This window comes from Oryctolagus cuniculus, chromosome 5 (genome assembly GCF_964237555.1).
Source record: "Oryctolagus cuniculus chromosome 5, mOryCun1.1, whole genome shotgun sequence".
Taxonomy (NCBI): domain Eukaryota; kingdom Metazoa; phylum Chordata; class Mammalia; order Lagomorpha; family Leporidae; genus Oryctolagus; species Oryctolagus cuniculus.
Window position 1 is genome coordinate 129,799,956 of NC_091436.1, and position 21,915 is coordinate 129,821,870.

The window sequence follows — 21,915 nt, forward strand, 5'->3', positions numbered from 1 at the left end:
CCACACCATCGCATTTATTCTCCCAATCACCCCGCGCACCAGCGTCCCTCCTTAGATTTATTTAAGACTCTGCAGGGTCAGGGGACTCGCCCAAGGACCAAGCCCTGTGAGTGAAGGGGCTGGGTGAGAGGACAGTGATATCTCAAACCCACACGCTCTCCACCAGCTGTGAGCGCACGGGCTGCACATGGGCATGTTGACAAGGACCCAGGAGTAAGCCAGGCAGAGCTCCCTTCCTTCCGAGCTCCCCTTCTAGTGGGCTGGCTAGGGGAATTGAGGCAGCAGCACACAGAGGGTTGGAGAGAGAGGTGCTTGGGAAACATCAAGAAGAGGGGTGCTGTCCAGTCTTAGGGGGCGTCGGCAGCAAAGGGGAAGTCAAGGCAGGCTTCCAGGAGAAGGCAACGTTGAGTCAGCCCTAAGGAGAAGTCCAGGCAAGGGGCACAGCGTTAAGCAAAGGCACTAGGGGAGGAAGCAGCATGGTGAGAGTCAGGCCCAGGCCCCGGCCCCGGCCAGTGGCTCTGTCCTTCTGTGGCTACGTGAATAGGCAGAGGGAAGCGACTGGGGAGAAGACGGCCTGGGCTTGATGCATAGCTGAAGGCACCCAGGGCGCCTGCTGCTTGGCTGCCTCTCCCAGCTGGGTCTGGGAGTGGGCCCAGAGCTTCTGCTTGGAGCATAAGAATGCAGACGATTTCCTGCTCCACAGAGGAGACTGCCCCGCAGGCGCTGACCCTGTGTGCCACTGAGGGTCGCCCAGGAAATGGCCCAGGGCCAGCGTCCCCAATCTTCAGTCTAGCTGAGCCTCTGAAGACCATTTCCTCCTGCTGTTGTGCAGCAAACAGGCCTGGGGGGCTCTCACAACCCAGCTCTACCTGCTTCCTCCCTGAAACTGCCCTATTAGCAACCTCCAGCTCTACCCCTCGCACTCGCCCGGGATCCGCTCAGCTGCCCTCAGCTCAGACTACGTGACTTCCGCCAAGCTACGGAACCTTAGACTCCTCACCTGTAAAATGGAGGAATTAGAGGCTGGCGCTGTGGCGGAGCAGGTCAAGCCACCGCCATCCCATACAGGCACCGGTTTGTGTCCCGGCTGCTCCACTTCCAACCCAGCTCCCTGCCAATGGCCTGGGAAAGCAGTGGAAGATGGTTCAAGTGTTTGGGCCCCTGCCACCCATGTAGGAGACTCGGAAGAAGCTGCTGGCTCCTGGCTCCAGCCTGGCCCAGCTCTGGCCATTGCAGCCATCTGGGGAGTGAACCTGCAGACGGAAAATCTCCGTTTCTTCCTCTCCAACTCTTTCAAATAAATAAATAATCCGGAGGAAATAATCATCTGTGCACTTCCCAGTGCTGCCCTGAAGATGAAGTCAGATAACATCTAAGAGCTCAGCGCTCTACAGAGAAGCTGCTATGACGCTAACACCTGACGAACATACCCGGGGACTGGCCGGATGTGCTTTAGAATGCTTTCCCCATGTGGACAAGCTGCGCATGTCATCATGGTGAGTGGCAAGTGGGACAGGGGCTGGGGCCGGCTCACACGACGTCTTCCTGAACACTGCTCTGCCAGCTGCAGCCATGCCCGCTCCTTTAATGAAGATCTCAGGTTTTTTGCTTAGAACTGAGAATTTTTTTAAAGATTTATTTTTTACTTTAATTGAAAGAGTTACAGAGAGAGAGGTAGAGAGAGAGGAACCAGGAGTTTCTTCCAGGTCTCCCAGGTGGGTACAGGGGCCCAAGGACTTGAGCCATCTTCTGCTGCTATCCCAGGCCATAGCAGAGAGCTGGGTGGGAAGTGGAACAGCCAGGACCTGAACCGGCATCCATATGAGATGCCGGCGCTGCAGGCCGGGGGCTTTAACCCACTGTGCCACAGCGCCAGTTCCCAGCTATTTTCTTGCATCGGCAATCCTCTCACCCGGAGCCAGAAGTACTCACTGCTGAGCCCTTTCAGAAAACGCCCATTGATCCCTGTATTTTAAGATGACTCCTAGGTAACTGACAACCTCCAGTTAGTTTTCATCCACCAAAACATCTATCTCGGGGTTGCTGTTACGGCATAGTGGGCTAAGCCACCACTTGCAACCCTGGCATCCCCATCAGCTCCAATTGGAGTCAGCTGTACCACATGTGATCCCGCTCCCTGCTAATTCACCTGGGAAAGCAGCGGAGGATGACCCAAGTGCTTGGGCCCCTGCACCCAGAGGGGAAGATCCAGGTGAAGCTCCAGGCTCCTAGCTTCAGCCCGGCCCGGCCCAGCCATGGCAGTCCTCTGGAGAGCGAACCAGTAGATGAAGAGATCTCTTGTGCTCTGTCATTCTGCCTTTTTTTTTTTTTTTTTTTTTTTACTGGCAGGAGCCAGGTGCCTCCTCCTGGTCTCCCATGGGGTGCAGGGCCCAAGCACTTGGGCCATCCTCCACTGCACTCCCTGGCCACAGCAGAGAGCTGGCCTGGAAGAGGGGCAACCGGAACAGAATCCGGTGCCCCGACCGGGACTAGAACCCGGTGTGCTGGCGCCGCAAGGCGGAGGATTAGCCTAGTGAGCCGCGGCGCCGGCCCCATTCTGCCTTTCAAACCAACCTATTTTAAAGAACTATCAGTTTCACATGCATCATTTTTTTTATTTGACAAGTAGAGTTATAGACAGTGGGAGACAGAGAGACAGAAAGAAAGGTCTTCCTTCTGTTGGTTCACTCTCCAAATGGCCACTATGGACAGTGCTGTGCCAATGCGAAGCCAGGAGCCAGGCTCTCTTCCTGGTCTCCCATGCGGGTGCAGGAGCCCAAGCACTTGGGCCATCCTCCATTGCCCTCCTAGGCCACAGCAGAGAGCTGGACTGGAAGAGGAGCAACCAGGACTAGAACCGGGCACCCATTTGGGATGCTGGTGCCTCAGGTGGAGGATTAACCAAGTGAGCCACGGCGCTGGCCCCACACGCATCATCTTAACACATCGTACTGGTTCACCTCTTTCCTGTCTGACCTATAAAATTGGGAAGACCAGGCCCTCAAACCAGGGATTCTACGTGTAATAGTATCACACTTCCCACGCATCGGGCACCATGCTCAAGCTTCATCTGGAGCTTCCACCTCCCCGTACTACAGATGGGGACACCTGAGGCTCAGCAAGGCGCTCGCTGGGAGCCTAGGGCTCAACAGGTCTTCAGCTCCCCTTCAGCTGTGCTGCCCTGTCTGTCTCAGAGGCTGCTGGGAGCGATGGCCATGGCTCATCAGGACAAGAAACACATCTGTCCAGCTCCCAGACAGGGCAGGCCGTGTGGTCAGTGCAGCCCCATCCTGTGACTGCCTGGGCAGGAAGCTCCTTCCCCGAGCGCCCCCCCCACCCCACCCCGGGGAGGGGCGGGGCTCTGGACCCTCTGAGGTTGAAACTTGCAGGGTGAGCTTCAGGCAGGGCTGGGGTGGGGGCAGGGAGCACTTTCAAAACCCAGCAAGCTCTTTCCAGGACTCAGGAAGCTATTTTTAGCAGCCGCCTAAATTATGGCTTCCCCCCTGTGCTCTGAGAACGGCAAAGAAAGCAAAAGTAAACTCTCTCAGCCCCGGAGCCCCTGTGTGCAGGCCGGCGGGTGTGATACAAGGAGAGGAGCCACTGTGGCACGGAGGAGCGGGAAGGCGTGGAGGGGCTCCCAGCTGGGAAAGCAAAGCGGAGCGGAAAGGCTCTCAAAGTGCCTGTGGGAGACGGTGGGAGCTGCAGATTCTTCTGCTGGTTTTCTCATGGAGAGAGATGCTAAAGGGAAGAAGGGTGCTTTGTCTTATTGGGGCAGGTGGTGGTCTTCCAAGGCCACGGTCAAGCACTCGTCCCCCTCCCCTCTGCCCCGAGCCCTAAGGGACTCCTTCAAACAAAGCAATTTCCTGGGTACTTCAGATACAGTAGGCATCAGACCATGCTCACCAAGTGCACAGCCTTTCTAGCGAGCTGGTGGCACAACCAACCAGAATGTGAAGGCGGGGAAGGGGTCAGCTCCCAGCTCTGGGCCCGAGGGAGGGGAGGGTGACTTCTGGCTGGAGTCACTGGGAGCCATCACCAACACAGGGACATCAAAGCTGGACCTCAGGGGAAGAAAGGAAGTTGGCACCACCAGTGAGGGCCCAGAACGTGTTCTCAACAAAGGCTGTGCCCGGATGAGGACCTGGCCCCAGCCGAAGCCCAAGGTGAGCGGGTGGGACAGGGAGGGGTGGCGAAGGGAAATGGCTCTTCCAGGCAGCAGTGAGAAGCAAGCTCGGGTGGGGGGGGGGGGGGGCTCAGCTTGCAGTGCTGAGCCGATGGAGACCAGGTGGCTGGCTGATTGGCTGTTGAGTTTGTGAGCGGAGAATTGGGGATTTTATGATGTGCAATCAGAGTAGGGACCCAAACAGCCGTTCCTAGAGCAGCACATGGGGTGGGTCACAGGGTGGAGAAGAGGCAGGGGATGACTCTGTCTATGTGGCTGCAAGTTAATGAGACCCTCAACTGCCCCACACAGAGAGGAGGGGCCGGATACCGGAGATGACAGAGGGGCGTGCGTGCCAGCACGAGTGTGAGTGGCTGACGGAGCCTTGGCCGGACACGTCCTGGCTGCAGAAAACAGGGGCTTGGGCCCAGAATGATGGAAGCTCTCGGGGCAATGGCTGTGAAGTCATAGAGAAGAAGGAATTTCAACAACCTCTGCTACCCACGAAAGCCAGTGGGTCTGGGGCTCCAGGTCAAAGGAGTGCGCCCTGCACAGGGCAACCCGTCCACTCACCCCCTTCTGCTTCCAGAAGCCAGGCCCCTCTCCTGCTCCCACGGGCGGGGCTGCATTTACTGAAGGAGTGCAAAGAAATAGCCTGCAGCTTTTTTCCATGGGAGGGGGTGCTTCTCCCACCAGAGAGTCCCACAATGCAAACAGCTCAGCATCAATGCACAACCCAGGACTGGAGAAGCCCCTGCTGGCCCCTCCTCCCGGCCCTCTTCCCACAGGGCCCCAGGACAAAAGGCATTCTGTCACTCATGTGCTCAGGACACCCGGAGGTCACGTCAGGGCAAGTCCACCCTGGGACCCCTGCTGGCCCTCTCTGGACCCCTAAGCTGAGTCTTCTCCTGTATATGGTACCCTCTCAGCATCCTGTGTCCACATCAGACAAGGGACTTTGTGCCCAAGGGCCTGGCCTGGAACACAGGTACATTTGCTCTTAGAGTGAGAAGACTGGGGGAGGACAGGCATGGGAGCTGGGCTGTCTCCTAGAAGACAAACCTGGTTGGAAAATGGAGATCCAAGGTGACCCATGACCTCCTCCCCAACACTGGCCATATAGTCTCATCCACTCATCCACTCATTCTAATAAGTGTGTGGGGCACAGGGTACCAGCTGAGAACTGGAAAACACAGTTAGCTAGAGTTCATTCTGGTGTGGGAGGGAGGCAGGGAGATAAACATACAGCAACGTGGGCGTGGGCATGGTGGAGCTAAGGGAAGCTTGAGTCTGCAAACATTCGCAGATGCAGCCCCGGGGGGGTTCTGGCCCCCCTGAGCCTCCCGCCCACACAGTTTAGAGGGGGCATCGTAGAGGGCAATAATCAGATGCTACTGAAGATTCACAATCAGAGGGGCTTCCCAGGGTTGGGTTACTGATGTTCCCACCACCAATATTAAAATATAAGAATGGGCTCGTGGGCAATGGTTGATGACAGAGAGGGAGACAGACATATAAACACACACATATTTGATAGCCTGAAGCACTTATCTTCACACTGCGAGGGGATTTTTCTTATGCTTTTCTGGAATTTTTCCAAATTTTCTATTGTGGGAATTTATTATTTTCACCAAAAAATATTATTTTTTTAAAAAAAGAAGGGGCCCTAGATGAAGAATGGAGACACTCGGGACTGAGGCCAGTTCTGCTCTAAGGGCCTATCTGAATGACAGCAGACAAGAGAAGACAGTTTCTCTGGGCCTTCTCTGTAGGTTGAATCACACAGTCTCTGGAGTTTCTTCCAGTCCTGACCCTAGGACCTGTCCACAAAGCACAAGAGGCGTTCAGGGGTTCTTGTTGAACTGAATCACAGCCCATGAGTTCTGTTCGTGCTCCAGGTGGTCATCTGTTCTCTTTTTCATTCATTGCCTCACCACTGTTTTTCTCAGCAGTTGCTCTGTGCCTGGCACTGCTCTTAAGGAGAAACACAGACCATTCCTCCCTCTCACGGCTTCAGGGTCCCAACCTCCAGAGCCCCAGGAACTGCTCCTTGCCTCGCCTCCCTAATGCCCCACCTGATAATGACCTTGCTACCTTGGACGTGCTTGCTTCATTTCCAAACAACAACCTGCTGACGAGTCTGGCCCCATAGGACCCCAGGCTGAGACCATGCCGCCCTTCCACTCTCCCAGCCATCCTGCAAAAGGCTCTCATAAGAACATTCCCAGGAGAACCCGGATTCTACATCCCTTGCTTCAGCATCTCTTAAAGGTTCCCCCCAGTTTGGTGGGACTCACAAATTCCAGCCCGGAAGTCCCGTCTACAACCTAAGACTCCGCAAGGACATAGAAGACCTGGAACTTGCCCACTCTGCTGACGGCAGGAATAGAAAATGGCACGGCTATTCCAGAAAGCAGTTTGGCAGTTTCTTTGTCTGCAGGTGACCCAACTCTTCTACTCCTAAGCATTTACCCAAGGGCAGTAGATGATACATCCACACAAACACTTGTTCAGGGATGTTCTCAGCAGCTTTATATGGACCAGTTCTCAGAGCCCATTGACCGGCGAGTCCACAACCTGTGTGTTCACACGGTGGAATACTGCTCAGCAAGGAGAAGGGACGACCTATTGTTCCCTGCCACTTGCAAGTGGATCTCAAAATAATTAGGCTGAGTGGAAGGAGCCAGAGGGCAGAGTCTTTACTGGGTGATTCCATTGGCCTAACATTGCTCGGAAATGCAAACTGACATTCAGTGACTAGAAGCACATGGGCATTCACCTGCTGGGGGTGTGGCAGGTACACATCTAAGGGTGCATCATGAACAGGCAAAGGAGAACTCTGAGAGATGATGGACACCCTTGTTATCTTGACTGTGCGGATGGTTTCCGGGAGCAAAGACATCAAATCATGCACTTTCTTCTCATGAAGTTTATTGTATGCTGATTATACCTTAGCATAGCTGTTTAGAAATAAACAACTCTATTCATAGCTTCACAATGTCAAACACCATGGGTAAGGCAGCTGGCCACGCTCGAGAAAAAGACGAACGTTATCTGCTACCCTAGGATTCTGGGAAGACCCCATTGCCCAGTGTTGGGAGATGGAGAGCGAGGATTCTCCTTCCAGGCAGAAGCCTCAGTGGGTGTGGGGAGCAATCCGGACTAGACTAAGTTACTGGAATTAAGACTTATTCTATGCATCCGCTCTCCCACAATATGGCGCTGGGAGAGAAGAAAACAGCTTCTACACAGCTGCCTCCAGTTCAGCCAATGAGCTGTAGGACTTGCTCCTGATTGGAGGAGAGCAGCGTACTCGGCGTGTGGGCAGCCGAGTTGGGATTGGCAGAGGAGGACTATAAAGGAGGAGAGAGACGGCATGCACCAGGAACATCTAAGGGGAACATCTAAGGGGAACACCTGTGCAGCCCCCGAGAGAGCCGGCCGGCGGTGTGCCGCTCCCCTGCGGAAGTGGGGAATGTGGCCAGGGGGAACTGCCCTTCCACGGAGGTGGAAGGGACAGTAGCCAACTCAGGAAGAACCAGCAGCAAACCCGGGGAGGGCCGAGCAGACGAAAGAACAGCGCAGGGTCCTGTGTCGTTCCTCCACGAAGAGGGGGAGCGACATAATGGTGCCGTGACTCGGATATGAAGCCTAGGCAGGGCTTAGTGTCGTTCCCCCACGAAGAGGGGGAGCGACAAGTGGGTCTCCCGTCCCAGGAGGCAGGCTGGTACACAGTGGAGACTGCATGCTTTCACACCTCGCCTCGTGGGCACATGGCATGGCAATGCCCACTCCTGGGGCCTCTGTCATCCCCAAATGAAGAGCAGTTATCAAGTGGCCAGCACACTGCTGGGCACAGCCCAGGTCCTCCCCGACTCCCAGTCCCTGGCTTCTCATAGCAATAGCCATAGATTAGGGCTTGGTCCACACAAACACAGCAAGAAGCTGAGGGGCTCCTAGGAGTGGACAGGGGAGGGGCTGAGAAGCCTGGAGGAGCAGACGCAGACACGAAACTGGCTCCAGCTGTGTGAATGTCGATGGGTGTCGCGTGGAAGTGACTGCAGCCAAGGCCCCGGTGTGGGTAGGATCAGGGTGCTTGCAGGCTTAGTTACAGTCCAGAGATTCGTGAGAGACAGAGAAGAGGGCAAAGCAGACTGAGAATGGCAGCCAGGAAGAGCAGTCTTGAGGACAAGGCATCAGGAGGGGTGCGGATGGAGTGGGTACATGAGGGAGCCTCTCGATCCCGGGCCCTGGATGGGCAGGTTTAGGAAATGCTCACAGGCTGCAGGAGAGAGGGAGGCGAGTCAGAGCTTGGTGGCAGGCAAGAGGGCTGGGCTCCGGGAGTGCAGAGGTGTGTGTGTGACATGGGATGTGTGTGTGTGTTGGTGATATGTATGCATGTGTGGTGTTTCAGCAGAGGTGGCGTGTGTGTGCTGTGTATGTAGGCACTATAGTGACTTGTAGGATGTGTGCATAGGGGTTTATGGATGTGTGATGTGTGTACATGGTATAGGTGCATGTGTGGGTTATAAATATATGTGTGTGGCATTGGCATATTGTATGGGCATAGGTGGTGTGAGTATAGGGATGTTGTGTAAATGGCATATGCGCATGTACGGGGTGTGTATATATGTATGTGTGCTGTATGTGCATTGTGTGTGTGCATAGGTAGTATATGTGTAGAGGTGTGTGTGTAAATGGCATAAGTGCGTGTGTGGGGTGTGTACACATGTATGTGTGCTATATGTGTCATGCATGTGCCCAGGTGGTATATGTGTAGGGTGTGTATAAATGATATATATGTGCATGTGTGGATGTATATACATATGTGTGCTGTGTGTCATGTGTTCATGGGTGGTGTATATGTAGATGTGTGTAACAGCATATGTGTGCGTGTGGAGTATGTATACATATATGTGCACTGTGTGCATGTTGTGTGTGAATGGCATGTGTGGGGGTGCATATATGTGCATCCTTCTCCAAGAAGCAAGGACACAAGATTGTACCAAGTTCTAAGACTAAGCAGAAGACCCAATCAGCTCCCCTAAGCCTGCTAGCAGAGGAAAGAGAACAGTGCAGAAGATAAGCCCCGTGCCAGTTCCAGCACCCATCCTTAGTTTCTGGAGGAGTTACCCAAGCACAATCTTTGGGAAGGTCGTGATGGGGAATGTGCTTGTTTCCATGAGCCACACCGCAGCCTGGGAGCAGAGCCTCTCCTAGGATGCTTGCGTCGCCACGAGCCAGGGCCTGAGCAGGCACATCCATCCTCTAGTGCGATCCTATGACAGCCCAGTGACTGGCAAGGACACTGGGGCTTAGGACCAGGACACAATGTCCAAACAAGGGCTCCTGCTTGCACCACACTAGCTCATTGCTGCCCTGCTGCGATTCAGCCGTGTGTGTGTGCGTGTGTGCTTGCATGTGTGCAATTCTGCCCTGTGGGTGCACGTGTGCAATTCTGCTGTGTGCACATGTGCAATTCTGCCCTGTGTGTATCCGTGTGCAATTCTGTGTATGTGCACATGTGCAAGTCTGCTGTGTGTATGTGCAATTCTTCCCTGTGTGTGCATGTGTGCAATTCTGCCCTGTGTGTACACGTATGCAATTCTGTGTGTGTGCACATGTGCAATTCTTCCCTGTGTGTGCACATGTGCAGTTCTGCCCTGTGTGTGTGCATGTGCAATTCTGCCCTCTGTGTGTGTGCATGTGCAATTCTTCCCTGAGTGTACACGTGTGCAGTTCTGCCCTGTGTGTGTGCACGTGTGCAATTCTGCCCTGTGTGTGTGCACATGTGCAGTTCTGCCCTGTATGTGTGCATGTGCAATTCTGCCCTGTGTGTGTGCACATGTGCAGTTCTGCCCTGTGTGTGTGCATGTGCAATTCTGCCCTGTGTGTGTGCACATGTGCAGTTCTGCCATGTGTGTGCACATGTGCAATTCTGCCCTGTGTGTGTGTGTGCACAGCAGACATTACTGTGCTTTGTAATTGGGTATCTACTGCCCTGGAACATGCCCTCCCTCTGTCTCTGCTTTTTGAAATGAAAGTGATGTTTTTTAGCTGTTTTTCTATCACTCCTGAGGTGGAAAAAACAAGTTACTGGCAAGAATCTATCTCAAACTAGTCTAGGATCCACTACAAACTAAACATCGGACACATTTCTAGAAAGAAGGACATGAATGTGTAGTTAGAGCTAAGCTGGGCTCGAACGTGCGCACTTTTATTTCACGTCATCATCCCAGCATCTCACAAAGAGAGCAGCACTGTCTCCATTTTTCCATCCAGGAACATTGAGACTCAGAGCGGGTGAACCTCCTGCCCAAGTGGGTGAAGTTCAGAAAACAGGTGAACTCCCTCTGACCGACCCACAGCTCCCACACGCATTCCCTCCGCACAGGACTGCAGCTGCCCTGGGAACGGGAGGTGCTCCCTGCATGTGCGCCCCATCCTGTGCCCCTGCACCCCCACGCCAGCTCCTGGGACAGAAGTCAGCACACCCCCACGCCAGCTCCCGGGACAGAAGTCAGCATCGCACAGAGAAACCTCGCCTGCCCAGGCCGTCTGCAGTGCCGCCCAACTCTGCCCACACTCACTCAGTCACAGCAGCAATGTCCCGGCCACCTCATCTTCAGAGCCAGCCTCCTGGGTGTGTGAGCTGGGCACACTCACAAGGACCCCCACGGGGCTTCACGCTCTACTGCCGCCGTCTGGAAACTCTCAATAAGCTTCCAACAAGAAGCCCCCTGCGTTTTCCTCGTGCCCTGGAGCCCCCAGGTCCCGCAGCTGGTCCCGCCTGTCTCTGCAGCGGCCAGCGCCCGCAGTCCTCCCCAGCAAGAACAGCCCAGCCGGCCACTCCCTGTGTGTTTCCAAAAATGTTACCCACAGTCCCTGAATGGTCAGGACTGCATAGAGACAAGTTACTTTAATCTGGGGCAGCTTCCTGCCTAAACGGCCTTGATCCACAGCAAAGGAACTGCGCGGCTGCCTTTACCCCACCCACTGCTCCTCTGCACACCCCCAGCTCCCTGCCTGGGTCCCACTGACTCCTCCCTGAATGCTCCATTGCTCAAGGGACTGAAATTCCTTGAGGACATGCACACTTCCGTTTTTATCTCCAACTCAACTCCCTCCCCCACCCCACCCCACCCCCAGGGCTCTTTCTGCACACACAGCAAGGACTTCATACATTTTCTGAATTCCTGGCCCTATCAATTATAAGACAGATCATCAATGGAGTGGCGTTTCATTACGCACACAGAGTTTGTATTAAAAGTGAGACAGCAGCAGAGCTGTGAGCTACTTGGCTTGCTCCCCCCTCTGCACCCAGCCGTCCCCTAGGCAGCCCCCCAACTCCCCCCAGCAGCCTCCCCACCCCTCCAGTCCCACCGGAATCCTCCCCAATTGACACGCTTTGTCTGCTCTCTTTAGAGAACACCCCATTATTCACTGTTTCATAGCACTTCATGATATTCGACTTCTTGGGCTAGTTTGCATATTTTATGCCAAGGAACTTTTCCCCCATCTGGCCCCTGAGTCCCACGAGACTAGTTCCTGGCGTTGTGCCATCCGGTCCTCAGCCTCCCAGAGTGAATGACCGAGAACGGCAGCACGGGGCAGAGAGAGTGGAAAGTGGTCGGCTCCCCCGAGTCACTCTTCATGGCAGACCTGCGACCTCAGGCCCTCCAGCCCTTGTTCCTGCTGGTGAGTAGAAGGCATCCAGACCGTGGCCACACACCCTCAGGAGGTGTCTCAATGACACTCAGCGAGAGGCGAAGGAATTTGCCTCTGTGAACTCGCAGGTTAAATCAGAGCTTCCAGTACCTTGACAGGGGCGGGCATTTCGTGTGGCAACTAAGACTCTGCTAGGGACACCCACATCCCAAACGGGAGTGCCTGTGTTCCAGGCCTGGCTCCACTTCCGCTCCAACTCTCTAATGCACACCCTGGAAGGCAGAGGGCAATGACTCAAGTACTGGGGTCCCTGCCACCCACACAGGAGACCTGGGTTGAGTTCCAGGCTCCAGGTTTCAGCCTGACCCACCCCCCAAAGCATTTAGGGAATGAATTGGTGGATGGGGCAATCACCATTTGCCTCTGTCTCTCTGCTTTTCAAACGAATGTTTAAAGTCTTCTTGAGTCCCTGTAAATGTTACACATGGTAATTCGCTTGTTCTGTGTCCATTTTAAATCTCCCCTCTCCCTACCAACAAGAGGCATCTGACAAGGAAGAGCTGTGAGTCCTCTTCCTCCCCATGCCCTGAAGGGTGGAGCCTTCCTCCCCAGGGGTATGAGACTCTGGTCCAGGGTGTAAGCCTGGGGAAGCTAAGATTCCCGCCAGGACCCCAGGCCGCCACCCTGCCGGGGTCCCCAGGCCCTGGGAGCAGCCCTTGCATGGGGACTCCCCATTTCTAAACCCCCGTTTTCAACGCTGACATCCCTGCTAGCTCTCCCTGATTCTCTCCATGGAAAGGGTCTCCCTCCTCAGTGCTGGGTCTTCGAAGCCCAGGACAGCTCTGCTGTGTGGCCCCTCTTTCCATCCTATCTCCTCGGCAGAGGCCACGTGAAAGCTGATGCCCTGCCCCCAAGGCCCCAAGCTCTCTCCTGCCTCTCTGCCTGGATCTGGAGCGTCTCCCCCTGCCCTTCCCCATGCTGCCCACCGCTCACCTGCAAGCCTCACTTCTGGTTGCAGGCTTTCCTGTCCCCTGCCCCCTCCTTAGGGTCCTGGTTTCAGAGCAGCTTCTGATCCAGCTCCCTGCTGATGAGCCCAAGAAGGCAGCTGAAGGTGGCCCTGAGACTTGGGCCCCTGCCACCCAAATGACAGACCTGATGGAATTCCAGATACCTGGCTTTGACCTGGCCCAACCCTGGCTGTTGCAACCATTTGGGGAGTAAACTAGCAGATGATGTCTCTATGATCTCTCCCTCACCCTCTGCCTTTCAAATAAACAAGTCTAAACAAACAAAATACTAAGAATCCTGGTGCCCAGCACAGCCTGGCACAGAGGACACACTAAGGCTTTGCAAGGTTCGGATCCTCTCTCTCCATCTCCTTATTTCACACGAATTCAGCAACAGTCACTTCAAATTCCTCCAGCTGCAGCTTTCCAACTTCACATCGCTTTGCTGACCACCAGCCCAGGCTGGGGCTGAGGCGCTCCTTCCAGGCTCCCTTGCACCCCCGTCTCCCTCTCAGGTCAAGATCACTCAATAAGCCACCTGCCTAGACCACACCTCTGTGCATCCCGGTCTTCTCTCATTTTACCGCTTGACTTTTCCACCTTCAGCAGAAGATCTCAAAACACAGTGTATCAGAGCCACCAGTGGCTTATGAAAGCTGCAAACTCCAGGGCCCTGCCCTCAGAGACTGAGTCAGTGCATCTGGGGTATGCACCTGAGAACCTGCATTTCAGCAAGCTCCCCACGTGATCTGGATGCAGGCAGCTCAACTCACACCCAGCCCTCTGCTGTCCTTCCTGTTAACACCAACTTTTGCAAGCCACCTGGCCCTTTTTTTTCGAATTTCAAAGGCAGAGTTAAAGAGAGAGAGAGACAGACATCTTCCATCTGCTGGTTTGCTTTCCAAATGACTGCAACAACCAGAGCTGGGCCAGGCTGAAGTCAAGAGCCAGGAATTCCATCCTGGTCTCCCACGTGGATGGCAGGGGTCCAAGCAACTGGGCTTTCTCAGGCGCATTAGCAGGGAGCTAGATTGGAAGCAGAGCAGCCAGGACTCAAACTGGTGCTCTGGTAGGAGATGCCAGCATTGCAAATGGCATCACGATACCAGGCCTGATTCACCCTTTGTTTCTAGAACTGTAAGCCAAGTCCTCAGGTCTCACCCCTGGGTACACAGGGAGAAATCACTGGACATTCTGAAAACTGCCAATGTCTGGACTCCATCCTAAACCAGAGCAGCTCAATTTCTTTTGGCCTAGTTTTAAAACTAAAAGTCCCGGGCCCGGCGCTGTGGCTAAGCAGGTTGATGCCCTGGTCTGAGGTGCCAGAATCCCATATGGGCATCGGTTCTAGTCCTGGCTGCTCCTCTTTTGAGTCTGCTCTCTGCTATGGCCTGGGATAGCAGTAGAAGATGGTCCAAGTCCTTGGGCCCCTGCACCCATGTGGGAGGCCTGGAGGAAGCTCCTGGCTCCTGGCTTTGGATCGGCAAATCTTCGGCTGTTGTGGCCATCTGGGGAGTGGACCATTGGATGGAGGACCTCTCTCTCTCTCTGTGTAACTCTGACTTTCAAATAAATAAATAAATAAATCTTTTAAAAAAAAGTCCTGTATCCCAAGAACTGGCCCAGCCCCTGGCTCACTGGGATGCTTGGTCACCCTCCTGGGCCCAGGCACCTGTAAAGTCCCTCCAGGTCAGCTCTGCGAGCAGCCAGCCAGACCCTGGCCTAGTCCCAGGCCAAGGGATGTCTCTTGCAATCAGCCCCTGCCCCCTACCTCAGCTCTGGTCTAATCAGCTGCCTTTTTGCTCTCTTTAGCTCTGCTCATCTCCAAGGTTGTCTCTAGAGCAGCAAGAGTCACTTCTGGGAACTTAAATAGCAACAGCAAGGATGACCCGCATCTACAACTCATCTGTGCTCCTACCATGGAACAGTGCCACCCTGGGTGCCTTCTGTGTCCCAATTCAACTCTCCAAACACGTGAGGTCATTGTCATTGTGATCCCTTGTGTGACACATGGAGAAGCTGAGCTCCAAAGAGGCTGGGGAAACCAGGCCAGGCCAGACTTAGATCCCGGAGGTGCCCAGTTCCAAAGCCCTGCTCTTCTCTCAGCTGCACATCCACTGTGGGTCACCACCAAAGGCCATGTCTTTCCTGGTCTGAGCGAAGCAGTGATGAAGGAGTTAACGGTCAGGCAGGAGCTGCCTGGAATGGCTGGAGGCAGAGCGGTCACTGCCCCAGGGAGGGTGCAGTGCTGCCCAGAGGGGACTTGGCTCAGAATCCAGTGCAGCAATGTTGACTGACCACTGACTAACGGCTGGCTGGGACATGCCATCTCACCAAACTCAACAAGAACTCTGCCAAGGATATGGTGTTGGGGTTTTGTGGGGTTCTCCCATAAAAATTTCCTCTTCTTGCTCAAGTTCAGCACCGATTGAGAAACAGACTCATGAACTAGACCGAAAGAGGTCAAAACAGCAGCCATGTTTCTGAGAAAGCTGTTGGAAGTACATGGCATTACATCCCCCTTGGTGCCAAAGGGGCTTCCAGAAAATTCTACTCATGAGGGAGGCCAATTCACACATCCAATCACTGCCATAGGGGGTAACTGTGGACTGCAGGCTCCCTGCCTCACCACCCAGAGCTGGCTGCGTACATCCAGTCTGTAGGTGGCAGATCCAAGACAGGCCCAGAGCCCAGCTTCTCCCAGAGCCATCAGCCAGAGCTGCCTCGCCTCTGCCATTGAAGACATGATGGGGAGGGAGCAGCCCAAAGTGAACCACCCACACCCTGTCCCCTAGGGCTGCTCAAGCCTTGAGCCTACCCCCAGAGATGCTAGCTTGGTTTGGGGAGGGAGCCAGGTGCCCATACTTCATCAATGCTTCTCCCTCTGGCTAAACTGCCAATGTGTTGAGCAGCCACACAGAGAAGGGTTTCTCCTAGAAACAAGGAGCCGGGTGCTGCTAGGAGGCTTTGGATCATTCTCCTGTAGCAACCAGGGAAATAGCTGTTCAGGACACTAGGGACTGTTGCCCTAAGCCCAGAGCTGGTACACAGAAGGGAGAGCACAAGCAATGCTGGTCAACAGACACGCTCCCCCAAATCTGGGCTGCACTTGCAGTTTTCAACCAGCTTGGAGCCAGAGCAGTGAACTCTGCCATTTGCAAACTGTAATACGCACCAGCATTTCCTGCAGGGCTTGCTCGCATGCAGATCCCCAAGTGGGACTCAGAGGCAAGGCTCTGTAGCTGTGAGAACAGGTGAGCATGAATGTTTGTTTGTTTGTTTGCTTGTTTAATTGAAAGGTAGAGAGACAAACAGAGGGAGAGAGATTCTATCTGCTTGTTCACTCCCCAAATGCCCTCCAAGAGCTGGGCCTAGAGTAGGCAAAGCTGGGAGCCAGGAACTCAGTGCAGGTCTCCCATGTGATTGGCAGTGACGCAACTACTAGAGCTGTCATCTGCTGCCTCCCAGGGCGTGCGTTAGCAGGAAACTGACATCAGGAGCAGAGCCAGGATTCAGATTCGAGAATTCCGATAAGGGATGCAGGAATCACACGCACCAGCTTTTGGGTGAGGCACGTCACGTCTGGATTCTAGGCATGGCTTTGCCATCACCTAACCTTGTTTACTCAAACTTCTCCATGTGTCAAATGGGGTCACAGCAATCATGACCTTGACCTTGTGTGTTTCCTGTGAGTTGAATGAGGACACGCAGAGTGCTTAGGGTGCCCATAGTCAAAGCGTGGATAATTTGCAGGTGTTGTTGCTGGTGTTGTTATTTAGGGTTGGTTTTTTAGAGACAGCTACAGACAGGCTTGAGATGCAGGCAATCTCCTGAAATATTGCACTATTTAATGCACCCATAACATGTGCAGGTATTTCACATTCATCCAATACTTAAAAATTTTAAAAGAATACTGACATAGAACACCACAGTGAGATGGAGCAACGTCTTAGAGGAGGCAGGGCTGTGAGGGGCGCACAGACCCGAAGCAGGCAGGCAGGGCAGAGCTGCAGGCCTGGCTGCCAAGGTGCTGGGGTTGGACATGACCCTGAGCAGCACTTCCTCCTCTCCAGGCCTGTACTGTACTTCTCTCCCCTCCCCCCGCCACACTCCACATGCCTGTGTCCAGACTCATTCGTTAGAACTGCCCCCACCCCACCCCCACCCTGCCCTGGGGACTCGAGGAATCTGAGCAATGTCTCCGATTCTAAGTGCTGGAGGAAAAGAGGCGAAATCAAAGTGTGTGTTGGGTTGGGGGGGGCCCTCTCTGGAGGCCAGGGCATTTGTAGGACTTCCCACTGCCTCCCAGGCTCCCCCACCCCAAGACGCAGCCAACCCCCAGCTCACATGCCTCTGCCATCGGGTTAGGGGCACCCACACCAGGAAGGGCACAGCGGCCTTCCTCCCAACCCAGCCCCAGCCCCTCTCTGCCAGCCCATGCCCTTCCCCCCCTTCCTAGCCAGCTCCATGCTCCTCCCCTCAGTCTGCTGAACCCCAACATGATGTCAAGCGCTCCTTGCTCCATCTGTTCAGCCATTCATTCAATCACTCATCCCACAAGTGTTTAATCATCGCCCACTGCACGCCCAGGCGCTATGCCCTGCAGCAGGGATTCTGATATACACAGAGTAGGGCTCGCGCCCTCTTGCGGGCTAAGGCGGTGAGCACAAGGTTTGGAGTCAGGGGATAGATGCTCGTGCAGCCCGAAGAAGAAAACAAGGCCTTTCTCATGTCCAAGCTCCTCCTCTTTTTGATTTTTATTAATGTTTGATTTACTCAAGGCAGACAGAGAGATCTTCCATCTGCTGGTTTACACCCTAAATAGCTGCAACAACCACGGCTGAGCCAGAAATGAAGCCAGGAGCTTGGAATGCAATCGGGGTCTCCCACATGGGGAGCAGGGACCCACATGCTTGGGCTGTTACTGGCTGCCTCCCAGGGTGCAGATTGGCAGGAAGCTGGAATCAAAAGCATAGCTGATGGGGCAGGTGCTGTGGCAGAGCGGGTTAAGCCTCCACCTGTGGCACTGGCATCCCACGCGGGCGCTGGTTCAAGTCCCAGCTGCTCTACTTCCGATCCAGCCCCCCTGATGGTGCGCCTGGGAAAGCAGTGGAAGAAAGCCCAAGTCCTTGGGCCCCTGCACCCAATGGGAGACTAGGAGGAAGCTCCTGGCTCCTGGCTCCTGGCTCTGGTCTGGCCATTTGGGGAGTGAACCAGTGGATAGAAGACTTCCTCTGTCTCTCTTTCTCTAACTCTGATTTTCAAAATAAATTAAAAATCTTAAAAACTAAAATAAATAAAATAAAGCAGAGCTGAGACTTGAACCCAGGAACTTTGATGTGGGATGTGGGTTGTCTTAACTGCACACCAAATGTTTTTCTTCGAGACTATGAGGAGAGACCTCCCAGCCATCGCCAAGACACCGCCCAATCTTCCCACTGTGTCTCTTACACACACAGAGAACACGCAAAGGAAAACACAGCAAGTCAGATGAGGATAGCACACTTCATGACACCAGGCCTGCACCTCAGCTTCATGGCCGTCTCAGCCTGTGTGGCTGTGCCTGACCCTGGAGAGACCCAGAAGAACACGATGCATCCCTGGGCACCTCACATTCCCAGTCTCAAGGATGAGAACGTTCATAGGCAGCCATAATACCACGCGAGAAGCACACGGTGAGTGTAAGACATCACTTCTAACCACAGCTGGCTCTTGATGAGCAGAACACCAGGGAAGGCTTCCTGGAGGAGGCGACACCAGCGCTGTCTGAGAGAGGCGGGAAGTCTGAGGTTCAGCCTGTGCATTGTCTTGGTGCTGCATTTCAGGTTCCTTAATCATCTCTCCTGATTTTGTTCCCTGTCCTGCCCTGATTGCAAATGCTCCAGGGCACTGGAGGTTGTGGAAAAATGAATCCGTGTGTGCCACGAGTGTGGCCGCATTTCCCTCCCTTCCTTTTACTCAGTGTTTAAGTGACACCAAGCTGATTGTGCAACAAAAGCTAAAAATATGAAGCAAGAGTCTCCTTTTCCCTATTTTTGTGGCGCTTAGATCCCCGCCTTGGCCTTCCAGCTCGGCACAACGGAAGGCCCGAGCCGAGCATCAGATGTCTCAGCGCGGTGCTCAGCAGCTGGAATACAGCTCCTGGCGGGCGGGCAGGCAGACGGAGAAGGGCAGGGCTCAGCCAAGCAGAGGGCCGAGTCGGGGCTGCCCCAGGCTCGGTCAACAGAGCAGCCGCTGGGGAGGTGGGGGCAGGAAACGGCTGTGCCATCCCGCTTTCTGTCCAGCACAGTCACCCACACAGTGACTATCATTGTGTGTGAAGCCCAGGAAGAGGGGCCAGCGTGGTGGCATACACGTTAGACCACCACCTGCGAGCCACAGCCCGAATCACATCAGAGCACCTGTTGAGGTCCCGGATCCCACCCAGCTTCCTGCTAATGGGCCCATGTGGAAGATCCAAATGGAGTTCCTGGCTCCGGACCTCAGCCTGGCCTAACCCTGGCTCTTGTGGGCATTTGGGGAACAAACCAGTCATTTGAAGATCTCTCCCCCTCTCTCTGCCTTTCAAATAAATAAAATAAATAATTAAAAAAATTGATTCTTATTTATTTGAAAGTGTTAGAGAGAGGTAGAGACAGAGAGAGAGAGAGGTCTTCCATCTGCTGGCTCATTCCCCAGATGGTGGCAACAGCCGGAGCTGTGCCGATCCGAAGCCAGGAGCCAGGAGCTTCTTCTGGGTCTCCCACGTGGGTGCAGGAGCCCAAGCACTTGGGCCATCTTCTACTGCTTTCCCAGGCCATAGCAGAGAGCTGGATCGGAAGTGGAGCAGCCAGGATTAGAACCGGCGCCCATATGGGATGCCAGCACCTCAGGCCAGGGCCTTAACCCACTGTCCACAGCGCTGGCCCCAATCAATTTTTTAAAAAAGAATAGGAAGACAGAGATGCAGGCATTCATACACCTGTGGATGGCAGAGAATCTAAAGGCCAGGACACCATGCTCTGACATGGGACGCGAGTCCCTGTGACAACGTACCGGGGGTGCCCTCATATTTACCCTGGCTGAGCTGGGATAGCCCATGTGCTCTTCTCTGGAGACTTTCCTACATTACTCCAGGGTCACCCAGTGCTGGCTGATAAACTCTGACCCCAGCACTCCCTTTTAAGAAACAGCAAAAGCCTCAGAAACACCACGCAGGTAGGACAGGTGTTTAGCAGGCAGCAGCTGATGGCTCAGGTGGTTGGGTTCCTGCCACCAACATGAGACACCTGGATTGGGTTCCCAATTCCCAGCCATCGCAGGCATTTGGGGAGTGACTGGTGGATGGAAGAGCCATCTGCTTGCCTGCCTGCCTACATGCGTGTGTGTGTCTCAAATGACAAATAATCAATACAATTTTTTTTTAATAAACAGGATGGGTTGAGACTGCGCAAGTTTTAGACTCTGAACTTGGCTCTGCCCCCGCTGAGCTGTGAGACCTCAGGGAAGCCGACTGGCTTCTTTGCAGACCAGAGCAGGGCAGTGGTGAGAGTGGCGAGAAGTCAGGACCAAGCCGACAGGCCACGGAGCACATCACGTGGCAGCCACATAAAATAGTTCCCAGTGGGTTTGCCTCTGGGAATTCCAGGTGATTCGTGTCTTTCTTTTCCTCTCTTGCTGCATGCTTCCAAAATCAGACCTCATTTTCCCTGGGATAACAGATGGATAACCCCCAAGGGCAAGAGGTTGAGCGCGCCAAAAGCGCTCCACGAGAGATAAGCTTGTTTCTCTGCCCAGGAAGGACACCAGAAACCCTCGCAAGCCCTGGGAGGGAAAGGAAACACAGCCAGGATTTCACTGCCTTCCCCACCCCCAGGTTTGTGGGAGGTGTGTGGTGCCATCCGGAATAACGCAGAAGACGGGTGGCACGGCTGGGGCAGCACCATGGCCTTGAGAACCCAGCGTTCAGAGTCACATATGGCTCAGCTACAGCTGAGGGAGTGCCCTGGGTGCTGTCCCCACCCCACCCCCAGCCATCACAGCCCAGAACACCACCTGGCATAGGTCAGATCTCCCTGGGGAGCTCTGAGCTTCAGAAGCAGGTGTCAGGTCCAACCTCAAAGCCCTAAGACCCACCGCAACCTGGCCACTTCCATGGATTTCCAAACAGAGGCCCAAGAAGCGGAGGGCTCACGGTGCATCTCAGGGGGAGACCAGCAGGGACCGTGTGGCTCCAGGCCCCTCCCTGGCTGCCTTGGGAGTGCGGGGTTTCCCTGGGAAAGCAGACTGTGCAGGGACCGGCGTGGAGAGACGCACCCTGTGGAAGCCTACAATGCGACTTGCTGGGACTTCACCCCAGGCATCTGTATTCAACCAAAGCGAGGTGAGCTAAGACTTTCCCTACAAGGTGCCCATTATGGGAGGTAATTATTTGCTCCGTGTATCCGAGTGTCATGGACTCATTTTCACCATCTATTTCAAAGTCTTCAATCAATCTATTACATTGTCATCATCATCATCGTAGACTAAGTCAGTGACACTCGGATTGACCGGGAGAGGGGGAAGGTGAGGACGTGAGCAGGAAGTCAGCACCCTCATTTCTAACCCGAGTCCTCAGAGGGCTCAGGGAGGTGAATTGTGGGGGAGGGACATGAGGAGCCCTGCAGCCTCTGGGACCCAACTCCCACCTGGATTTCCCCAAACCTGGTCAAGCCTTGCCCTTCTACCCACGTGTGGCCGTGGCTGGGCTCTCTCACCAGGAACAAGCACCTGCACACCTGCCTGCCCTCCCTCCCAGGGCCTGGGCCAGGCCTGCCCAGGTGGAGCCATGCAGACCTCTCACCTCCCTGCACCCAGAGAGCAGAGTGGTCAAGAGCCAGAACACTGAGGCTACACTGCCTGGGCACAAACCCTACCAGCCACCACCTGCTGTGCCACCTTGGGCAAGTTCCTCACCTCTCTCTGCCTCGGTTTCCCCAGCTGAAAGTGAGAACCAGAATCTGCCTCCTGTGGTCCTTGTGGGTCAGGCACAGAGAGGCGAGTGGCACCCGACCCCTTGTGACACCTGCCCAGGTCTTCCACGGAGCAGCCCCTCTCCCA

At 54.6% G+C, this 21,915-nt stretch overlaps 1 protein-coding gene across 12 annotated transcripts in view; it reads right to left on the reverse strand.

Moving 5' to 3' along the window:
• The window catches only part of DAAM2 (dishevelled associated activator of morphogenesis 2), a 117,676-nt gene that overhangs the window by 53,810 nt on the left and 41,951 nt on the right, over window positions 1–21,915 (reverse strand). The window contains exon 1 of one of the 12 annotated variants that reach the window (XM_017345099.3): window positions 10,753–10,976. The exons of the other annotated variants lie outside the window; for them this stretch is intronic. The gene's annotated coding sequence lies outside the window, so the exon portion shown is untranslated. Of the gene's footprint in view, window positions 1–10,752; window positions 10,977–21,915 lie in introns of those variants that run through there. 12 annotated transcript variants of the gene reach the window in all.